The sequence below is a fragment of the Coregonus clupeaformis genome, unplaced genomic scaffold (genome assembly GCF_020615455.1).
Source record: "Coregonus clupeaformis isolate EN_2021a unplaced genomic scaffold, ASM2061545v1 scaf1612, whole genome shotgun sequence".
NCBI classification, from domain to species: domain Eukaryota; kingdom Metazoa; phylum Chordata; class Actinopteri; order Salmoniformes; family Salmonidae; genus Coregonus; species Coregonus clupeaformis.
The window spans coordinates 38,551-60,210 of NW_025535066.1; the positions used below are offsets into that span (position 1 = coordinate 38,551).

The window sequence follows — 21,660 nt, forward strand, 5'->3', positions numbered from 1 at the left end:
TAGATTGATTACATATTTATTTATATTTAATATTTATAAAATATTTATCCTCTTATGTATCCTTGGGGTTTCTAGGTTTGATTTATTGACCATCGACACTGGGTGGTTGTACTTTTCCTATGGAGGTTGTGTCTGTCGGATGAAAAGAGGTTCTTTATGGAGGTTGTGTCTGTTAAATGAAAAGAGGATCTTTATGGAGGTTGTGTCTGTTAAATGAAAATAGGATATTTATGGAGGTTGTGTCTGTTAGATGAAAATAGGTTATTTATGGAGGTTGTGTCTGTTAAATGAAAATAGGATATTTATGGAGGTTGTGTCTGTCAGATGAAAAGAGGTTCTTTATGGAGGTTGTGTCTGTTAAATGAAAAGAGGATCTTTATGGAGGTTGTGTCTGTTAAATGAAAAGAGGATCTTTATGGAGGTTGTGTCTGTTAAATGAAAATAGGATATTTATGGAGGTTGTGTCTGTTAGATGAAAATAGGTTATTTATGGAGGTTGTGTCTGTTAGATGAAAATAGGATATTTATGGAGGTTGTGTCTGTCAGATGAAAATAGGATTTTAATGGAGGTTGTGTCTGTTAGATGAAAAGAGGATCTTTATGGAGGTTGTGTCTGTTAAATGAAAAGAGTCCAAAGCTCTGTAGGTGGGGCAGGTCATACTTGGAAGCCAATCCTAACATCCACTGAAGTAAAATGAGGGGCTGGATTCAATCCGTATAGCTGAGGTTCAGCACTGTAGCGCGCTTGAAATTTCAAGGTAATTTGAGCCGACATATTTTACATTTTAGTCATTTAGAAGACGCTCTTATCCAGAGCGACTTAAAGTTAGTGAGTGCATACATTTTTCATACTGGCCCCCCGTGGGAATCGAACCCACAACCCTGGCTTTGCAAGCGCCATGCTCTACCAACTGAGCTACAGGAGGCCCTATGCAGCGTTTGCCGTGAATACAGTCTCCGCTAATGCGAGAACGTTGCCTTTAAATGTCAAACGGGCTACAACGCGGAACTTCGGCGACACGGATTGAGTCCAGCCCTTAGTCGTTTATTGATGTCAATGGGAGACTAAGTGGACATTTTGTAAAAGTTAGGTTTCGCACCCTCGAGGGAAATGGTCTTGTTTAGTATGATGAATGTGAAACTACCATACCATACCACAACTAACTGCTCACTGGGCACAGACGTCAGTTCAATGGTTAAAAGTTGGGTAAAAAAAAAGGCAAATGCCCTTACGTTGATTCAACGTCATCGCATTGATTTTTTTTGGTTGAAAAAGACACAGAAACAACATTGATTCAACCAGTTTTTGCCCAGTGGATGGATGTTGTTTTATGTGTAACCAAATAGATTTTTCGTTTTGAATAGCCTCCAAAGTAATAATGACCTTCTGTTGTACTGAAAGTATCATGCATAAAGAATAGGTAACTGGTTATGGGCAGTAATGTTGAAAATGCTGGTTTTTGTTGTTGTGTTTTCAATGTCTTGAAGAATATTTATAGTACTGAAAACATTGTGGCAACAAGATCCCTGATTCTGAGTTCTAGCAGTTAGGATACCTCCTTGTTCAACTTATGCCTTAAACTAGAGAACTGGGAGGACCCCTCTAGCTCCTTTATAATGGTCTATTCCCTGACTGAGCTCCCCTTATGTGCTATGGGGCTTGGTACAGTCCGAACCTGAGATGGGCGTGCTGCAATCTACTATCTTCTGGTCAATGTTTGTTTTGCACCAGATCAGTGAAAATATTATGTAGTTATGAACTATACTGTGTACAAAACATTAGGAACACCTTCCTAATATTGAGTTGCACCCTCTTTTGCCCTCAGAACAGCTTCAATTCGTTTGGGGCATGGACTCTACAAGGTGTTGAAAGCATTCCACAGGGATGCTGGCACCTGTTGACTCCAATGCTTCCCACAGTTGCCAAGTTGGCTGGATGTCCTTTGGGTGGTGGGCCATTCTTGATAAACATGGGAAACTGTTGAGCGTGAAAAACCCAGCAGCATTTCAGTTCTTGACACAAACGGTGCGCCTGGCACCTACTACCATATCCCGTTGAAAGGAACTTAAATATTTGTGTCTAGCCCATTCATCCACTGAATTGCACACATACACAATCCATGTCTCAATTGTCTCAAGGCTTAAAAATACTTATTTAACCTGACACCCCCCCCTTCATCTACAATGATTGAAGTGGATTTAACAAGTTACATTAATCTGGATTCACCTGGTCAGTCTATGTCATGGAAAGAGCAGGTGTTCCTAATGTTTTGTACACTCAGTTCTATGTGAAAGGAAGAACTGGGCTTTTCCTGAATATCTTCTATCTTCTACCATTTCCTCCTGTTTGACGGCATCAGTGCAGAGGCGTTAGTAGTGATATGAATAGGTGCCAAAATGCACATATGACTATTCCACTGTGAGTTGGTCTCATACTTGTGTCTGCTTCTGTGTGTGATCTAAATGTACTGCTAGTATGTCCTACAGAGGAGGCTGGTTATCAGATCTATAGTGCCCATATCATTAGAGGGGGGGTTCTATTTCTATGGTAGCACCACTATGGTTAATGCTAGAACCCACGGGGTGATGGTACACAAGTGTATTATATAAGCCAATTATACTGTGTGTTGTCTTGTCAGTGTGTGTCCATGTGTGTAGTGCCAATTTGCTCTGCTACTGAGCTGTCCTTGTGCATATGCTTTCTGGGAGGTTGGCATGGAGGCTTATTCATCAAACTTGCCATATATTCCAAAGTCATCTGCATTCTGCAGTTTGCCCCATGTAATGCACTGTTGAAGTGCTCAACTGTTTTGGATGTGAGTTCTATTTAGGATTGTAAAACGTCTGTAACTTTCCCAAAATGTGCAGGTTTTCCAGAAATCTTGGTTGGAGGATTCTGGATTTTTTGTTAATTACTTTCTGATTCCTTGAATCTTCCAACCAGTATTTCAGGAATTTGGGGAAAGTTACCACAATTTGGCAACCCTAGATCTATTGCATTGTCAATTGCCATTTGGAGTACTGTTAAGCACACTGTATTGCTTTGAACATAATCAGAAAATGATCTTATTAGATGATCGCCAACTCATAGCTAACGTGTGCGTAACATTCTGTGGCAAATTTGTTAATTGATGATGTTCGGGCCGCAATTAAATATATTTCTAGTTTGTTTAGTTTTTACATGTTATGGAGGATAGCTAGATCTGTGTTATTGCTCTGGGAATAACCTTTCCATAAACTAGGAAGTTTACCTCAAAGACCTTTCCACGTACTGTATGGTGGGGATGTTAGATATTCAGAGAGAGAGTGTGTGTGTGTGTGTGTGTGTGTGTGTCAAATGCAGGGGCACCCAGGGGTGGAAAGCGGTGGAGGCTGGTGGGAGGAGCTATAGGAGGACGGGCTCATTGTAATGGCTGGAATGGAATGAATGGAACAGATTCAAACAACCATTCCATTCCAGCCATTACAACGAGCCCATCCTCCTATAGCTCCTCCCACCAGACTCCTCTGGTGGAAAGAGGAAGTGACACATTGTGGTCTAGATACATATATTATATTTTCATATTTTCTTTCTCCAAATATATTTTAACATCAGCATTTGTTCACGTGAAGATTAGCCTCATATTCAATCATTGTTCCATTGACATATTTTTTTCTCTGGGTGATCCTGAAATATAGCGAATTATATATTTAAGATATTTATTTCAAATGATTTTGTCTTGTCCTGTGTTCTCAATCTATTCTAAAATATAGCTATATCAAAGTATTTATGAAATATTTAAAGAATAAATGGATATTATTGTATACAATGTTATTTATTTTCCGTCCCTAATTTTCTCATTTTCTTGTAATATCTTCAACTAACTGTCACTAACTGTCAACTAAATGTCAGTTTAGAGGGCATTTAATTCAGATAAAACTACCACACAATCACCCACAGATGGCAGTAGAAAGGATACTCTGAGGCAATTTCCTGTTTGGAGTTGATAAAAGGAAGGGTCTGGCTCTTTGGTTAACGATTTCAACAGTGCCGGTCAGAAGCTGGAGAAGGTAAGCTCAGAGACAGAAAAGGAAGCGAGACATCTCACTCACTCCTTTTTTCTGGTTCATATACATACGGTCAATGAACTAAGCAGACCAGACCCAGCTGCTAATGCATTGGTGCCTATGGGGGAGCTACCAACTATCAGGTTATACTGTAGACGCTAGAGGCCTCAACTATCAGGTTATACTGTATATATACTATAGACCCTAGAAGCCTCTTCAACTCTGGTCCTGGAGGGCCCAAACACTTTTGGTTTTTGTTTCTACCTGGTAGTGAATTACACTCACCTGGTTAGGGGCGGACTGGGACCAGAAATTGGCCCTGGCATTTGTAACATAATTCTTTGCCTCGATGCCACCACACCGACACGCTTTCTTTCCCCCTTGAAGCCCCCATTATTAGCCATGCAGATAATTATAATTTTGTGAGAAAAAAAAAAGTTAGACAGGCCCTAGGCAAAAAATGGACCAACCCATCTGGCATTTGTCTAAAATGCCAGATGGCCAGTCCGCTCCTGCACCTGGTGTCCCAGGTCTGAAACTGTCTCTGATTCGAAGGAAAGGGTGAAAACCAGAAGTGTTTCGGCCCTCCAGGACCAGAGTTGAACAGCCCGGGGCCCTAAACAAAGAGTTGAACAGCCTGGGGCCCTAAACAAAGAGTTGAACAGCCTGGGGCCCTAAACAAAGAGTTGAACAACCGGGGCCCTAAACAAAACGAGTGTGGGCTTTTCAGTAGTCTGGCTAACTGGTTTCATAACACAGCCCTCAACCTGCTGTCTACATATACCCTAATACCCTCATAGTGGGTCAATCTCAACCTGCTGTCTCCATATATCCTCATAGTGGGTCAACCTCAACCTACTGTCTCCATATACCCTCATAGTGGGTCAACCTCAACCTACTGTCTTCATATACCCTCATACTGGGTCAACCTCAACCTACTGTCTCCATATACCCTCATAGTGGGTCAACCTCAACCTACTGTCTCCATATACCCTCATAGTGGGTCAACCTCAACCTACTGTCTCTATATACCCTCATAGTGGGTCAACCTGATAGAAGAATTTGGTAATGACTAATTATTAATGACTCATTATTACACCCTGAAACTGTGTGAAAAGTGTTAGAATCATAAGACTATAATCTGATAATATGTGTAGCTTAGTTAGAAGTACAATGAGGCAGTCAGAATATTGTGAGAACGGCGATAACTAAAAAATGCAGCCTGCCCGAGCAAGGAGTAGACTATGATAAGAATATGTGTGTGTGTGACCTGATGGTCAGGAGAGCAGAGGAAAACATCAGCTAAACCCATGTACAGTGGAACAATACAGCCCGCCTAAAGCGGGGTGGGATTTTTATATGACGTGTGTGTATAAAAGATGGACTCTGAAATTGTGATAACAGAATTCTCTGAATAAAGACCTGGCTATTGCACTGAGGCTCTGTCCGTTTCTTGAACCAAAGTCTTACAAACTTTGGGAAACGCACAGAGACACTGAAATAGTTAGTTAATAAATTATCTTAACACAACCTCAATCTGCTGTCTACATATACCCTCATAGTGGGTCAACCTCAACCTACTGTCTCCATATACCCACATATTGGGTCAACCTCAACCTACTGTCTCCATATACCCTCATAGTGGGTCAACCTCAACCTGCTGTCTACATATACCCTCATACATGTAGGGCGGCAGGTAGCTTAGTGGGTAAGAGCGTTGTGCCAGTAACCGAAAGGTCGCTGGTGCTAATCCCCGAGCCGACTAGGTGAAAAATCTGTCGATGTGCCCTAATTGCTCATGTAAGTCGCTCTGGATAAGAGCGTCTGCTAAAATGACTAAAATGTAAATACCATCATACTGGGTCAACTCAACCTGCTGTTAGCTGTTCATATACCCTCATAGTGGGTCAACCTCAACCTACTGTCTCCATATACCCTCATAGTGGGTCAACCTCAACCTACTGTCTCCATATACCCTCATAGTGGGTCAACCTCAACCTACTGTCTCCAAATACCATCATAGTGGGGTCAACCTCAACCTACTGTCTCCATATACCCTCATACCACCATCAACATAACATGTGTGGTAGCCTGAGGAACCGTAGCTGTAGGAATATGGTAGAAGACAATATTTTTATTAAAACCATAAAGCTGAATATACAATTCAGTATAACTGTTATTTCAGTTCAACTTGGATAAGAATGTTATTATTGATGTACATGAATGATGATAAAATCTGACCTTAAATCACATTATTACTGCAAGTCACAATGTATAAATAGGATGTTTTCTTTAAGAAACCATTATTAAAATAGTGAATTAATATTTGGCTTCAACCAACAAACACCAGGTTAGTGTTCACTGTTGTTAATATATTTACATAGATGGACACGTCAAAGTATATAATATTCTTATATAAATGTACCTTGAAATTTCTGAATAATATCTTCTCCAATATTCACATACCAGACATTATGATATCATGTGCTTTAAGAGAGAGAAAAGGCAAGGCCCTTTGACAGTTGATTCAGTTTCTTTTCCAGTTCAGTTCATAGAGGTAAACCAAGGTAACAGCATCATGCTGATAACTGACGTCACGCTGCTTGCTTAGCGAGTACTGCTTTCTTCTGATTGGGCTAGCACACGTGATTGCCCTTCCGAAGCGTCTTACCAGTCGGCGCCATCGAAAACGTTAACAATTCGGCTGCGCAAGTGGCGACACTTCAGGCTGAGGAGGAAGTTTCACACATCCCCATGTTCTACACTCTCACCATACAACCTTTATCCCGCTGATACTACAGAAATGTTCTCTTAATAAATAAATACAAAAGGATATGTTTGTGCCGTATATCTCATTGTAAAATATAGACGCGGGCTGCATCAGGCCTTGAAAGGTTTCCTTGCCTCCTCTCCTTACCTGGAGAGAAGCCAGTATTGGACTGAGTATTGAGACGCAATGCCAGCTGTAACTTTATGCCAGCTGCCTCTGTCGCCCTCGGGGGGGTTGGGGGCGGGTTGCCATGACAACAGTGGTTCTGTTTCCATCTGAAGGTTTAAGGTGAAGTTGTTGTGCTCTCGTACCATAGACGTCATTGCAGTGGCCCGACCCACTTACATCTTGTGGAAACATTCCTTAGCATTGGTCCACACTTGAATGCCCTATACAGACAGAGAGGAGAACATAAAACACAGAATTCGAACTAGGTCCTAACAACATTGGCCTTTGATTTTAACAAGCGGGTTGTGTTCAATAGGGCACACCGTTGCAACGCATTTTGAAACAAAAGTCTCTCCTTGGACAAGTCCAGGTAGTCCCCTCTCTCTTTTAAGTCTGTGTTCTTCAGTTTGGTGCCTAATGAACACAACTCTGAGTGTGGCACTTAAAGCAACAGGAAAAATACAGTTTCTTATTGGACAAGTCCAGGTAGTCCCTCTCTCTTTGAGTCAGTTTTTGTCTGTTTGGTGCCTAATGAACATAACCCTGATAGATACTAGGAACATTTCCTGAGTGTGACGCACCTTCTTACACATGCTGATCTGCATGACGGCGTAGCCAATCAGAGCCTCCCTCAGATCCCTGTCCTTCTGCTCCTTGAAGCGCTGCATGTCCACCCACGCACCCTTCACGTACTCCCTGCACACACACACACACACACACACACACACACACACACACACACACACACACACACACACACACACACACACACACACACACACACACACACACACACACACACACACACACACACACACACACACACAGAGCTCTATGTTAAGTCCTCGTCGACTCACCACCACCAATGTTGAATCAGAGGCACATGGATTATATGACATACTTTATCGATTTGTTTTTTTTCCCAGCATGTGGCCTATCTATGTATGTATTACTGCATGGGTTAACATGAGGGACTCACTCGCACTCCACCGTTTTCTCTTTGACCGTCTCCTCTCCCTGGACGATCTGCTCCTCTAGTAGGTGGAGTTTAGCCTCTCTCTGCTCTGGAGTCTCCTGACCAAACAGCTTGTTGCTCATTCCTTTGAAGGAGAACGTCCGTACCATCTGGGGATGGACGGACAGACAGAGGATGGAGGGGCTTTACTAGCCTGGTGGTCAGGGTTTGGGTCAAATTCCATTTCAATTCAAGAGGTACACTGAAATTCCTATTCTCTTCTATGCTTTTCAATGAGGAAAATGTGGAAATGGAATTTGGTTTACTTTCTGAATTGACTGGAATTGTTGATGCTTCGGACTCTGTGTGTTCGTTGTCATGACAAACATGTATGGCATGCAATAGAAGAGTTGGCTGCGGTACAGTATGGGAACATGCTTTACATGTCCTTATATAGGGGGGTTTGAAGAATATATGTAGTCAAAGATTCTGAGAGGACATGACAACTAAGACCTCTTGGGCCTTGCCAATGCTCTTGAGACCTACACTGTACCAATATTGGAAAGACAAGAGCTTGCCTCTTACAAGAGATCACCATCTCAGTTGGAATCCCCCAAGTTTTCCTAGAACAGGATACAAACAGTAGATAAACTAGACCTTCCCCTAAACCTATGGCTTTCTTCATTGCCCCTGAGGGTATCGATAAAGTTGTATTGAACTGAATACCCCAGTGGCCAGCTCCTCCCGTTGCTGCTTCTTGGAGATGAGGTCTGAGGAGGCCGTCTCCAGCTCATACTGGGTCAGCTCGTGTTTCCTACACACGGCCCTGTAAGAAACAGGGAGCAGTAGCTTTACAGCAGACCCAATGTCACAACACCATACAGCGTTACTTCCTGGGACACCAGTTGTACCAGGCCCGTTTAGATTCGAGTTTTTAAAACTGTCAAAAACGTTCTACTTGGTGCATTATGCTCTTTCCTTGATTACAGGGACAGGGATATGTAAACCCTTTACAAAATATGATTGGTTGGTTGGTTGATTGATTAGCCATAATGTGGAACAGGACCAACCTTAAGGCTTCAGCATAGAAAAGGTATTCCTTCAGTTGGTCAGCATAGCGCTCCTCTTCCTCCAAGATATCATCTACTGAGGCAGCATAGCTGTGGACAAAATGACAACTTGATTGATTGATTTTATTAGCCAGTTAAAAATATATACTTATTTCCATTGTGGTTCCTAAATTACTTGTTGTGTGCACTCTGCATTAGAATAGCAGGCTGATTTGATTAGCCAGTTGAAAATATATATACTTATTTCCATTGTGGTCCCTAATTTCCATTGTGGTTCCTAAATTGCTTGTTGTGTGCACGCTACATTATAATAGCAGGCTCAGCACAGGTTAGATAAAACAGCTGTTGGTGGATGGAGAGTACTCACGCATCCATATGGTGTCCAGCACTCTGTAGACCGTCTCCCATCTCTTTCTCGATGGCACTCCACTCACTGCCACACAGTCAGATCAGTCAGATCATCCCACAACAATATCACATCAGTCTTTCTTCAATATTCAGATACAACATGTTTGATTGTTTTACAGTTTTGTCATTTAGCAGACGCTCTTATCCAGAGCGACTTACAAGAGCAATTAGGGTTAAGTCCCTTGCTCAAGAGCACATCGGCAGATTTTTCACCTAGTCGGCAGGGTTGCTGGCCCAACACTCTTAACCGCTAGGCTACCTGACACCTATTGTTCTTACCTGAATACTCTTCCGTAGTTCCCATGGACTTTGTATACGCCGTAGAGCCTGTCTGCTACTCTCTGGAGAATGAAACGGGAGTTGTTCAATGGATAACAAATAAAAGAAGATGTTGTTCCAAAGATATAACTTTAGACTAATAAGAGAAGCAGACTTACTGTGGTCCTAAAGCATCTGATAAATGGTATATGACTTACTGCTCTGACTCTGAGCAGCTGGGAGGTGAGAGACTGAAGCTCATCGCTGTAGTGTTTCATCTCTGTGAACCGCCTAGATAGAGGAGGACAAATGGCAACCTTAACATACCTTTACACAAACAACTTCAACTTTACTCGACTTCAACTTTACACAAGTTTAACTTTATACAACTGAACACAATTTCTACTTTACAGAACTTCAAATGTACAAAACTTCAACTTTACACAATTTCAACTTTACACAACTTAAACTTTACACAACTTCAACTTAACGCGACTTTAACTTAACTCAACTTTAAGTAAAATGTATGTAATACATGTATAATACCACTAGGTGTCTGACAACTGTTGGCTGTAAATGGGAAGGAGTGACTGACTTGTCAGGGTTCTTCACCCTGAAAGTTGCGCTCAGAGCTTTAATCCTGGAGTCTGCCTAGAAAAAACAAAACAATTTAATTAGAATACAATTGGTGTCTACCACTGGATGTACCACTGGATGGATCAAAATAGATTCAATACGGTTTTTTTGTATTTTATTAGGATCCCCTTTAGCTGTTGCTCATCCAGCAGCTACTCTTCCTGGGGTCCACACAAAACATGATGTAATACAGAGCATCAATAGACAAGAACAGCTCAAGGACATAACTCCTGTAATAAGTGGTAGTAACTGAGTAAAGCTCATATAGGGGTAAAAGATAAAGACCTCGGAGGTACCTTGGCTTGGAACCCTGTCTCATACACCACCTCCTTCCATCCGTGTTCCTGGGAGCGGAGGAGAGTAAATTAAAGTTCAAAAAGTAGAGTATGAATAAATAAATAGATAAACATTTTACATCTCTCCAAAACATTCCAATACAACATCAACGTGACGGAGTGAGCTGATAGGCTATCGTACCTCAGTCAGGAAGTGGTATAGGATTTTGTCATTGGACAGAACCGAATGGGAAGCCACGCGATGTAGGAAGTTCTCCAGACCAACCTGCGCCTCTCTACAAAGTCTGGGTCCATGTTGTCTGCCGACAGCTTGTGCCAAACAAACTCTGCCTGTAGAAATCAGACAAGGGTTATTACACAAAGATATCTATAGTAACATTTATTGAATATAATATATAATATAATGTGTTCTATTCAATTATGTGGGTATTAAGGCACAAACACCGCAGTGTGGTGCTTGTGACTACTAGCTATAGATATGGCCATCAGCTTTGAATTTAACTTACCCTCTTCTCTGGCAAAGGTGGCACCACGATAAATGGATAGGTGACTAACAAATAGTTCCGGAGAATCTCAAATTCACTGTATCTCCTCCAGAGAGAGTCTGAGGCTGTGTTGTGGCCTTCTGTTATTGCATCTATGGGTCTGAAGGAAGAAACACCAACATCTAGATCAGATCAGGATTGATCTTTGACCTCTTATATTACACATTCAGAAAAATCCAGGCTCAAGAGCATCATTGTACCGAAAACATGTTTTCTTTTGGGAGCAACAAGGCTATATTTTGCAGATGCTGGCTTCATTTTCTAAAGGGGTCCCACTCTCTCACCGAGTTTCTATGAGGTACACTGTGAATGTCTCTTGCATGTTCACTGTATTTTTCCCAGTTCTTTTCTCTGCCTCGGCCACACTGATCTCCATTCTCCGCAGCAGTGTGGATCCTTCCTCCACCATCTTTACAAACAGAGTGCGTGGGAGAAATGTGCAGTGATTAGTGAACAGAGACCAAGAGCAGTATTTCCCAAACTCGGTCCCCGGGGCCCCATTGGGTGCACGTTTTGGTTTTGCCCTAGCGCAACCCAGCTGATTCAAAAACCAAAACGTGCAGTTTGGGAAACCCTGATCTAGTGGAATGAATATGAATACAACAGAATATCAATACATTTAGAATGTTCCTATCCTTTGCCAATCATTGGATCTATTAGGAAATGTTCTAGTAACAAACACATATGTGTCTATAGACGTCCATGTATCATAATACCGTTACGTCATCCTCTGGATGCTGCCAGTGGACCAATAACGTGCCGAGTAGCTTCTGGCCACGTAGCTCAGATCTGGTTTTATTTAGGTTAGATATGTCTTTCAATCTTCAAAACATTCATATTTTGTGCAATATTGTTACAAACAAAGATTATATTGTAGCCAACAGCAGCGCGTGGTTACAATGTATCACGTGGCTTGCCTGATGTTCGACGGCTACATCTGTATGGTCAAACCAGGATTTTCTGTTTATGTACGCATCCATCCAGCCCTTTGCCGTGGACAAAGGCCACGAGTTCGTTCGCAAAAATACAATATCCAAACACAGACAGAACCTATAAATGATTGCTTTACTACCGTGTTACTCTTGTTATTCTCCAACTCTGTGTTGGTAAATTCAACTCCTCCAATCGGCCCTGACTCTTTACTTCCAGCATCCGCCATCCTTCTTTCCAGCTGTGTTATGCAAACAAGAGTAAGTGATTCTGTGTCACTGGTTTTTAATCCTTCAAAATAAGAGTCATGTCCTGTAAACTGTAGAAGATCGGAATCAGAATGACCTTTACTCGCCAAATACATTTAGCATGTACAGGAATTTGACTTGGTGGAAATGGTGCTGCCACGATAAACAGAATACACGGGCAGAAGGTAAACAGGATACAAACATATGTAGAAGCAGAGATTACACAAATCCACATGCTGTATGTACACTTTGTACACTGTAAGGTAAGAACTACAAACTTCACTATAAAAACTAAGCTACGTTATAAATGATGTATAAATAAAACACGACCTTACAGGATGATGTGCGTTGGGGGAAAAATGTACATGAAGAGAGGCAGGTGCATATGAGGATCTGCAGCGAGTACAAAGATGAATGTGCCATTCTAGGATGATAGTGCAGGATGCGTAGTCCATTAATGAGAAGATCACCGTGGACCAGGTGGCCGGTTGATGAGGTTAATATGGAGGTGGAAGAAACGCACACCTGTTGAGGCGAGGTGCTGGCTAGCGGAGTAGAACACTTGGAAAAGAAAAGGAGAGCCGTACACACTAGGAGCTCAGATGCTGGTTTATGAGGAAGAAGCTGTTCAGGAGGTTTTAGTCGTGATTGACCTGAACCGTTTGCTAGAGGGGAGTCTTTGGAAGAGGGGGTGACAAGGGTGGAAGGGGTCGGCGATTATCTTTCCTGCATACTTCCTTGCCCTGGAGTCGTGTAGGACATCGATGGTGGGCAGGTGGCAGCCTCTCAGCAGACCGGACGATCCATTGCAGTTCGCAGTTCGCGCTTGGACCGGCCAGACGCATTCCCATACCAGACAGTGATCGAGGAAGTGAGGATGGACTCAATGATGGTTGTGTAGAACCAAATCAGTATTGTCCGTGAGAGTTTGAATTGCTTCAGCTGACATAAGAAGTACATCCGCGGGTGAGACCTCTTGCTGATCGCTGTAACGTTGTCCTCCCACTTGAGGTTGTGGGAGATTATGGTCCTCAGGAATTTGAATGTCTCAGCCATACTTACAGCTGAGCCATTGATTTCAAGGGGGAGAGATGGTGAGGGACACTTCTGAAGTCAATCACCATCTCCACGGATTTGACAGTGTTCAGCTCCAGGTTATTGTGACTGCACCAGACCACCATCTGGTCAACCTCTCTCGGTACATGGTCGCCCGTTGGAGACAAGGGTGTCTAGGGTGGTGTCATCTGCTTCTTGACAGACGCATCTTTGGAGATAGAGTGACTAGAGGAGAAGGGAGAGCACGCAGCCCAGCGGCGCTCCCATGCTGAGGGACAGAGCGTCTGACAGATGTTTCCCCAGCTTCGGGTATTGTGTCCTGTTGGTCAGGAAGTCGGTGATCTACCGACAGATGGAGTCAGATACGTTCAGCTGGGTAAGTTTGTCCTGCAGCAGCTCTGGGATGATGGTGTTGAACGCTGAGCTGAAGTCCACAAACAGTATCCTTGTGTATGTCCTTGGGAAATGCAGGGGGTCAAGGAGGGCGTCAGTGATGTCTTTGAGGTGGGATAGGATGAGGCCCTCGAAGGACTTCATGATGACTGAGGTGAGTGCTACAGGTTTGTAGTCATTCAGGCAGGATACTTTCAGTTTCTTAGGCACGGGAAAAATGATGGATGATTTAAAACAGGCAGGAACAGTGCATAGTTCAAGTGATTGATTTAAGATGTCCGTGGAATATAGGGAGAGCTGGTCAGCGCAGTGCTTTAGTGTGGCTGGGGAGACCCGCTCTGGGCCTTCAGCTTTCCTACAGTCCTGTTTCTTAAAGAGCCTGTTGACTACTTGCTCTGTGATGACAATGGGTGGGGGAGGGGGAGAGGGCAGCCTGGGACAGGCTGGGGGGCAGCAGGGGCAGAGGAGAGGGTAGTCTGGAGAGGAGTGGGTTCAGCTGGTTTGGCAGTAGGGTGTCGACTGAAGCATGGAGGCAAAAACGATTGGAAACTATGCACAACATAATCATAAACCAAACACATTTTGTCCTAGTCCATAATTAGTTTTCGCTAGACTACCCTTTTAAATTGCTAAATGGCAAATTTATATTATATTTTTTTTAAAGAGAACCTCAATACGTGACACTCAAAAAACTTTGTTGACCATTTTGGTTTAAAATAAAACAAAACTAGTATATCTCAAAATCACTTAAATAAATCCTTACTTGATAGCTAATTATAATTAATTATGTGTTGGTAATTGTCCAATAATCTTTGCCTTTATTCATTTGACACAGTTTACAGGATATGATTACTCTTATTTTGAAGGATAAAAAACGTGACCCGGAAGTGCCTCATAATTCTTGTTGCCTGAGTATGTGGCTCGTGCTCGTGTGGCATTTAAGCCCTGAAGGACGCCTGACAGATAGCCGAATTGACGGCGTAGTGTGTTACTAATGGTTTTCTTTGAGACTGTGGTCCCAGCTCTCTTCAGGTCATTGACCAGGTCCTGCCGTGTAGTTCTGGGCTGATCCCTCACCTTCCTCATGATCATTGATACCCCACGAGGTGAGATCTTGCATGGAGCCCCAGACCGAGGGTGATTGACCGTCATCTTGAACTTCTTCCATTTTCTAATAATTCCGCCAAAAGTTGTTGCCTTCTCACCAAGCTGCTTGCCTATTGTCCTGTAGCCCATCCCAGCCTTGTGTAGGTCTACAATTTTATCCCTGATGTCCTTACACAGCTCTCTGGTCTTGGCCATTGTGGAGAGGTTGGAGTCTGTTTGATTGAGTGTGTGGACAGGTGTCTTTTATACAGGTAACGAGTTCAAACAGGTGCAGTTAATACAGGTAATGAGTGGAGAACAGGAGGGCTTCTTAAAGAAAAACGAACAGGTCTGTGAGAGCCGGAATTCTTACTGGTTGGTAGGTGATCAAATACTTATGTCATGCAATAAAATGCAAATTAATTACTTAAAAATCATACAATGTGATTTTCCGGATTTTAGTTTTAGATTCCGTCTCTCACAGTTGAAGTGTACCTATGATAAAAATTACAGACCTCTACATGCTTTGTAAGTAGGAAAACCTGCAAAATCGGCAGTGTATCAAATACTTGTTCTCCCCACTGTATATACAGTATTTAGTCAGCCACCAATTGTGTACGTTCTCCCACTTAAAAAGATGAGAGAGGCCTGTAATTTTCATCATAGGTACACGCCAACTATGACAGACAAAATGAGGAAAAAAATCAGAAAATCACATTGTAGGATTATTAATTAATTAATTTGCAAATTATGGTGGAAAATAAGTATTTGGTCAATAACAAAAGTTTCTCAATACTTTGTTATATACCCTTTGTTGGCAATGACACAGGTCAAACGTTTTCTGTAAGTCTTCACAAGGTTTTCACACACTGTTGCTGCTATTTTGGCCCATTCCTCCATGCAGATCTCCTCTAGAGTAGTGATGTTTTGGGGCTGTCGCTGGGCAACACGGACTTTCAACTCCCTCCAAAGATTTTCTATGGGGGTTGAGATCTGGAGACTGGCTAGGCCACTCCAGGACCTTGAAATGCTTCTTACGAAGCCACTCCTTCGTTGCCCGGGCGGTGTGTTTGGGATCATTGTCATGCTGAAAGACCCAGCCACATTTCATCTTCAATGCCCTTGCTGATGGAAGGAGGTTTTCACTCAAAATCTCACGATACATGGCCCCATTCATTCTTTCCTTTACACGGATCAGTCGTCCTGGTCCCTTTGCAGAAAAACAGCCCCAAAGCATGATGTTTCCACCCCCATGCTTCACAGTAGCAATGGTGTTCTTTGGATGCAACTCAGCATTCTTTGTCCTCCAAACACGACGAGTTGAGTTTTTACCAAAAGTTATATTTTGGTTTCATCTGACCATATGACATTCTCCCAATCCTCTTCTGGATCATCCAAATGCACTCTAGCAAACTTCAGACGGGCCTGGACATGTACTGGCTTAAGCAGGGGGACACGTCTATCACTGCAGGATTTGAGTCCCTGGCGGCGTAGTGTGTTACTGATGGTAGGCTTTGTTAATAATAATAATATAATATAATATGCCATTTAGCAGACGCTTTTATCCAAAGCGACTTACAGTCATGCGTGCATACATTTTTTGTGTATGGGTGGTCCCGGGATCGAACCCACTACCTTGGTGTTATAAGCGCCGTGCTCTACCAGCTGAGCTACAGAGGACCACTGTTACTTTGTTGTTACTTTGGTCCCAGCTCTCTGCAGGTCATTCACTAGGTCCCCCCGTGTGGTTCTGGGATTTTTGCTCACCATTCTTGTGATCATTTTGACCCCACGGGTGAGATCTTGCGTGGAGCCCCAGATCGAGGGAGATTATCAGTGGTCTTGTATGTCTTCCATTTCCTAATAATTGCTCCCACAGTTGATTTCTTCAAACCAAGCTGCTTACCTATTGCAGATTCCAGTCTTCCCAGCCTGGTGCAGGTCTACAATTTTGTTTCTGGTGTCCTTTGACAGCTCTTTGGTCTTGGCCATAGTGGAGTTTGGAGGTGTGACTGTTTGAGGTTGTGGACAGGTGTCTTTTATACTGATAACAAGTTCAAACAGGTGCCATTAATACAGGTAACGAGTGGAGGACAGAGGAGGCTTTAAAGAAGAAGTTACAGGTCTGTGAGAGCCAGAAATCTTGCTTGTTTGTAGGTGACCAAATACTTATTTTCCACCATAATTTGCAAATAAATTCATTAAAAATCCTACAATGTGGTTTTCTGGATTTTTTCCCTCAATTTGTCTGTCATAGTTGACGTGTACCTATGATGAAAATTACAGGCCTCTCTCATCTTTTTAAGTGGGAGAACTTGCACAATTGGTGGCTGACTAAATACTTTTTACCCCCACTGTATATACAGTGCCTTGACTTTTTCCACATTTTGTTACGTTACAGCCTTATTCTGAAATTGATTAAATATTTTTTTAAATCTCAGCAATCTACACACAATACCCCATAATGAAAAAGTGAAAACAGGTTTTAGGATTTTTTTTGCAAATTATAAAAGATTTAAAAAAGAAATACCTTATTTACATAAGTATTCAGACCATTTGCTATGAAACTCGAAATTGAGCTCAGGTGCATCCTGTTTCCATTGATCATCCTTAAGATGTTTCTACAACTTGATTGGAGTCCACCTGTTGTAAATTAAATTGATTGGACATGATTTGGAAAGGCACACACCGGTATATATAAGGTCCCACAGTTGACAGTGCATGTCAGAGCAAAATCCAAGCCATGAGGTTGAACGAATTGTCCTTGAAGCTCCGAGACAGGATTTTGTCGAGGCACAGATCTTGGGAAGGGTACCAAAAAATTTCTGCAGCATTGAAGATCCCCCAGAACACAGTGGCCTCTATCATTCTTAAATTGAAGAAGTTTGGAAACACCAAGACTCTTCCTAGAGCTGGCCACCCAGCCAAACTGAGCAATCGGGGGAGAAGGACCTTGGTCAGGGAGGAGACCACTCTGACAGAGTTCCTCTGTGGAGATGGGAGAACCTTCCAGAAGGACAACCATCTCTGCAGCACTCCACCAATCAGGCCTTTATGGTAGAGTGGCCAGACCGAAGCCACTCCTCAGTAAAAGGCACATGACAGCCCACTTGGAGTTTGCCAAAAGGCACCTAAAGGCTCTCAGACCATGATAAACAAGATTCTCTGGTCTGATGAAACCAAGCTTGAACTCTTTGGCCTGAACGTCTGGAGGAAACCTGGCACTATCCCTATGGTGAAGCATGGTGGTGGCAGCATCATGCTGTGGGGATGTTTTTCAATGGCAGGGACTGGGAGACTAGTCAGGTTCAAGGCAAAGATGAACAGAGCAAAGTACAGCGAGATCTTTGATGAAACCCTGCTCCAGAGCGCTCAGAACCTCAGACTGGGGCGAAGGTTCACCTTCCAACAGGACAACGACCCTAAGCACACAGCCAAGACAACGCAGGAGTGGCTTCGGGACAAGTCTCTGAATGTCCTTGAGTGGCCCAGCCAGAGCCCAGACTTGAACCCAATCGAACATCTCTGGAGAGACCTGAAAATAGCTGTGCAGCAACGCTCCCCATCTAACCTGACAGAGCTTGAGAGGATCTGCAGAGAAGAATGGGAGAAACTCCCAAATATAGGTGTGCCAAGCTTGTAGCGTCATACCCAAGAAGACTTGATGCTGTAATCGCTGCCAATGGTGCTTCAACAAAGTATTGAATAAAGGGTCTGAATACTTATGTAAATGTGATATTTCAGTTTTTTATTGTTAATAAATTAGCAAAATTTTATGAAAACCTGTTTTGGCTTTGTCATTATGGGGTATTGTGTGTAGATTGAGGGGAATAACATTTTTTAATCAATTTTAGAATAAGGCTGTAATGTAACAAAATGTGGAAAAAGTCAAGGGGTCTGAATACTTCCCAAAGGCACTGTATATATACTGTGTGTGTGTGTGTGTGTGTATGTATGTGTATATATATATATATGTATAGTACCAGTCAAAAGTTTGGACACATGTACTCATTCAAGGGTTTTTCTTCATTTTTACTATTTTCTACATTGTAGAATAATAGAGAAGACATCAAAACTATGAAATAACACATATGGAATCATGTAGTTACCAAAAAAGTGTTAAACAAATCAAAATATATGTTATATTTGAGATTCTTCAAATAGCCACCCTTTGCATTGATGACAGCTTTGCATACTCTTGGCATTCTCTCAACCAGCTTCATGAGGTAGTCACCTGGAATGCATTTCAATTAACAGGTGTGCCTTCTTAAAAGTTAATTTGTATAATTTATTTCCTTCTTAATGCGATTGAGCCAATCAGTTGTGTTGTGACAAGGTAGGGGGGGTATACAGAAGCTAGTCCTATTTGTATCTGTCATGTGTGAATGTTGCGGTTTATATATTTACTGTATATGATTATCTTATCCGACTTGCCACAACTGAAGTTACCTTCTGGAAAAATAAAGTTATTCTATTCACTCTGTAAATGTAAATATTACTCACAAAACATGAAGTGTCCCTAACAATTATACACATATCAGTTATGCAAGCTAACAACCAGCATAGATAACTAGCTATCTTGCTAGCTAACAAGACTAGCTAGCACAGTTAGCTTGCAAACGATTGGCTCTGGTCTTGGGGGCGGCAGGCAGTCTGGGAGATCGAGCTGTCTGTTAGGCGCCTTTCATGGCTTAAATGCCCCAGGAGCTCATATCTCACAGAACAGGGGAACTCAGAGAATAAGAAGATGAGCCTACCCAGCTGACCGTTGACAGGCACGCACGGCGACCAGAATGTTGGGATTGGGGAAGATGGCGGAAGCGGATGATGAGGTGGAATCTGAATACAATGGCGGTAGAATCAAGAAGAATTGGAGTGTTGTTCAAAAGAATGGAAAACAGAGCAAAGTAGGGTACAGTGATGAGAATGACCCTTCGTATCTAGTAGGAGTACGGTTAATAAGGAGCAGCTGAGCAGAGTACCAATATTGAAGAAACCTTTGAGTTATCCAAACTGGTGGAGAGAATGCTGGATAAAGTGAAGGATGTGAGGATCACGAGAGACGGGCTTGTTTAGATTTTTTGGTGATTCTGTCTTAATCGCACTGTATCTGTTATTTTGTTTTTTGAAATGGAGTCTCTCCCTAATGAAGTGCGGTTAGGGTATATAAACTACAGAGTTAGATAATTTATCCCAAGAACAATGCAATGTGAACATTGTAAAGCTTTTGGTCATGTAGAAAGTGTTTGCAGAAGGGAGAAGCCGAGATGTACAAGATGTGGAAAATATCATATTATGTGTTGTAAAAGTGAAGAAAATGTGACATTGTCATTGCGGTTGGAATCATGAAGCCACGTCTTCTGAATGCCCCACAAGGGAAAAAGAGAATGAGGAAGTCAGTGTTGTACAGAGCGTTTCATAATAATAATAAATAATATGCCATTTAGCAGACGCTTTTATCCAAAGCGACTTACAGTCATGTGTGCATACATTTTTTTGTGTATGGGTGGTCCCGGGGATCGAACCCACTACCTTGGCGTTACAAGCGCCGTGCTCTACCAGCTGAGCTACAGAGGACCACATTCATATGCAGAAGCTGTGAATAGGGTTGAGGGTTTGAATGTTGCACCAGAAGAGTCCATGGTAGTGGATAGGCCTTCACTGCAGACTACAGGGGTTGTCTTACACCAAGAGGATCCTGACATTTTAAAGGTTAAAAAGGTGGACTTTGTGGCCTTTATCACAATGGTGATAAATGGGCACTGCCATGGTGGAGAAAAGATCTAGGAAGATAGAAATCATTGGGATTGTGGCAGAGCGGTTCCTGGGGATGAAAGATTTCACAGCAAAGGAGTTACATGGAATATTAGCAAAAGTCGTACCACCTTCTCAGGTCCTAGAGCCTGAGAAGGGAGATATGGAGAACTAAAAGAGGGAGAAGTGGGAGTTTTGTTTGTTTTGGCAATGTACTATTTTTATTAGGGTGGATTGTTAGAATCACTTAAGTATGGAATTATTTTTCTTTCTTAATTTTTTGGTTTCAAATCGTCCAGTTGCTGGCGGCAATACAACTTTTGGATGTAGTCCGCCATACAACCCATAGAAGAAGAAGAATCTCACAGAACACGACATTAGCTAGTGTAGTGTTGAGATAACGATGCTGAGATGCTGTGATGACAAGAAATCCGCTGACACTGTCCTTGATTATAATGGTTTATTACATCAAAGATTTTAGCGTCAATTTACAGACTCCTGCAGACATCTGGAGAACAACCGACCCAATCTCTAATATGTTGTTGCTCCCCGTCTTTGTTTCAACCATGGTATTTATAATCTGTAACATGATATGAGTGGTTTCCCCATAAACCAATCCCAGGACGCCACATAACAGACTTCCTCTAACACACCATTTGCAAACATCAGCAAAGTCATAAACTGTTTAGACACTACACTAGCAGTATCTGAAGGAATGTCTAAATTAGAGTTGTAGAGACAGATTCTGAAACAGCGATGTACAACGGCAGCGGAGGAGATATTCAGAGCCATTGCAAAAACTATATCAAAGTACCAGGACAAAGTTTATCTGTCGAAAGAAGAGAACGACCATCTGCAGAGGCTGCTTGATGTCATCCTGAAACCAGAGATAAAGTTGTATAGAACAGGTTTGTTTATTACTATTGTCTCTTATCAACATTAATGTTTATCAACATTGGCAAGATTTATATTTTAATATGAGAAGAAAATATCCACAGGAAAGTATTATTAAACCAACTTTACAAAACGCTTGTACAGAC

At 42.3% G+C, this 21,660-nt stretch overlaps 1 pseudogene; it reads right to left on the reverse strand.

The window, feature by feature from the left end:
* Positions 1 to 6,161: 6,161 nt before the first annotated feature.
* On the reverse strand, positions 6,162 to 12,323 carry LOC123487292 (annotated as a pseudogene).
* Positions 12,324 to 21,660: the final 9,337 nt, after the last annotated feature.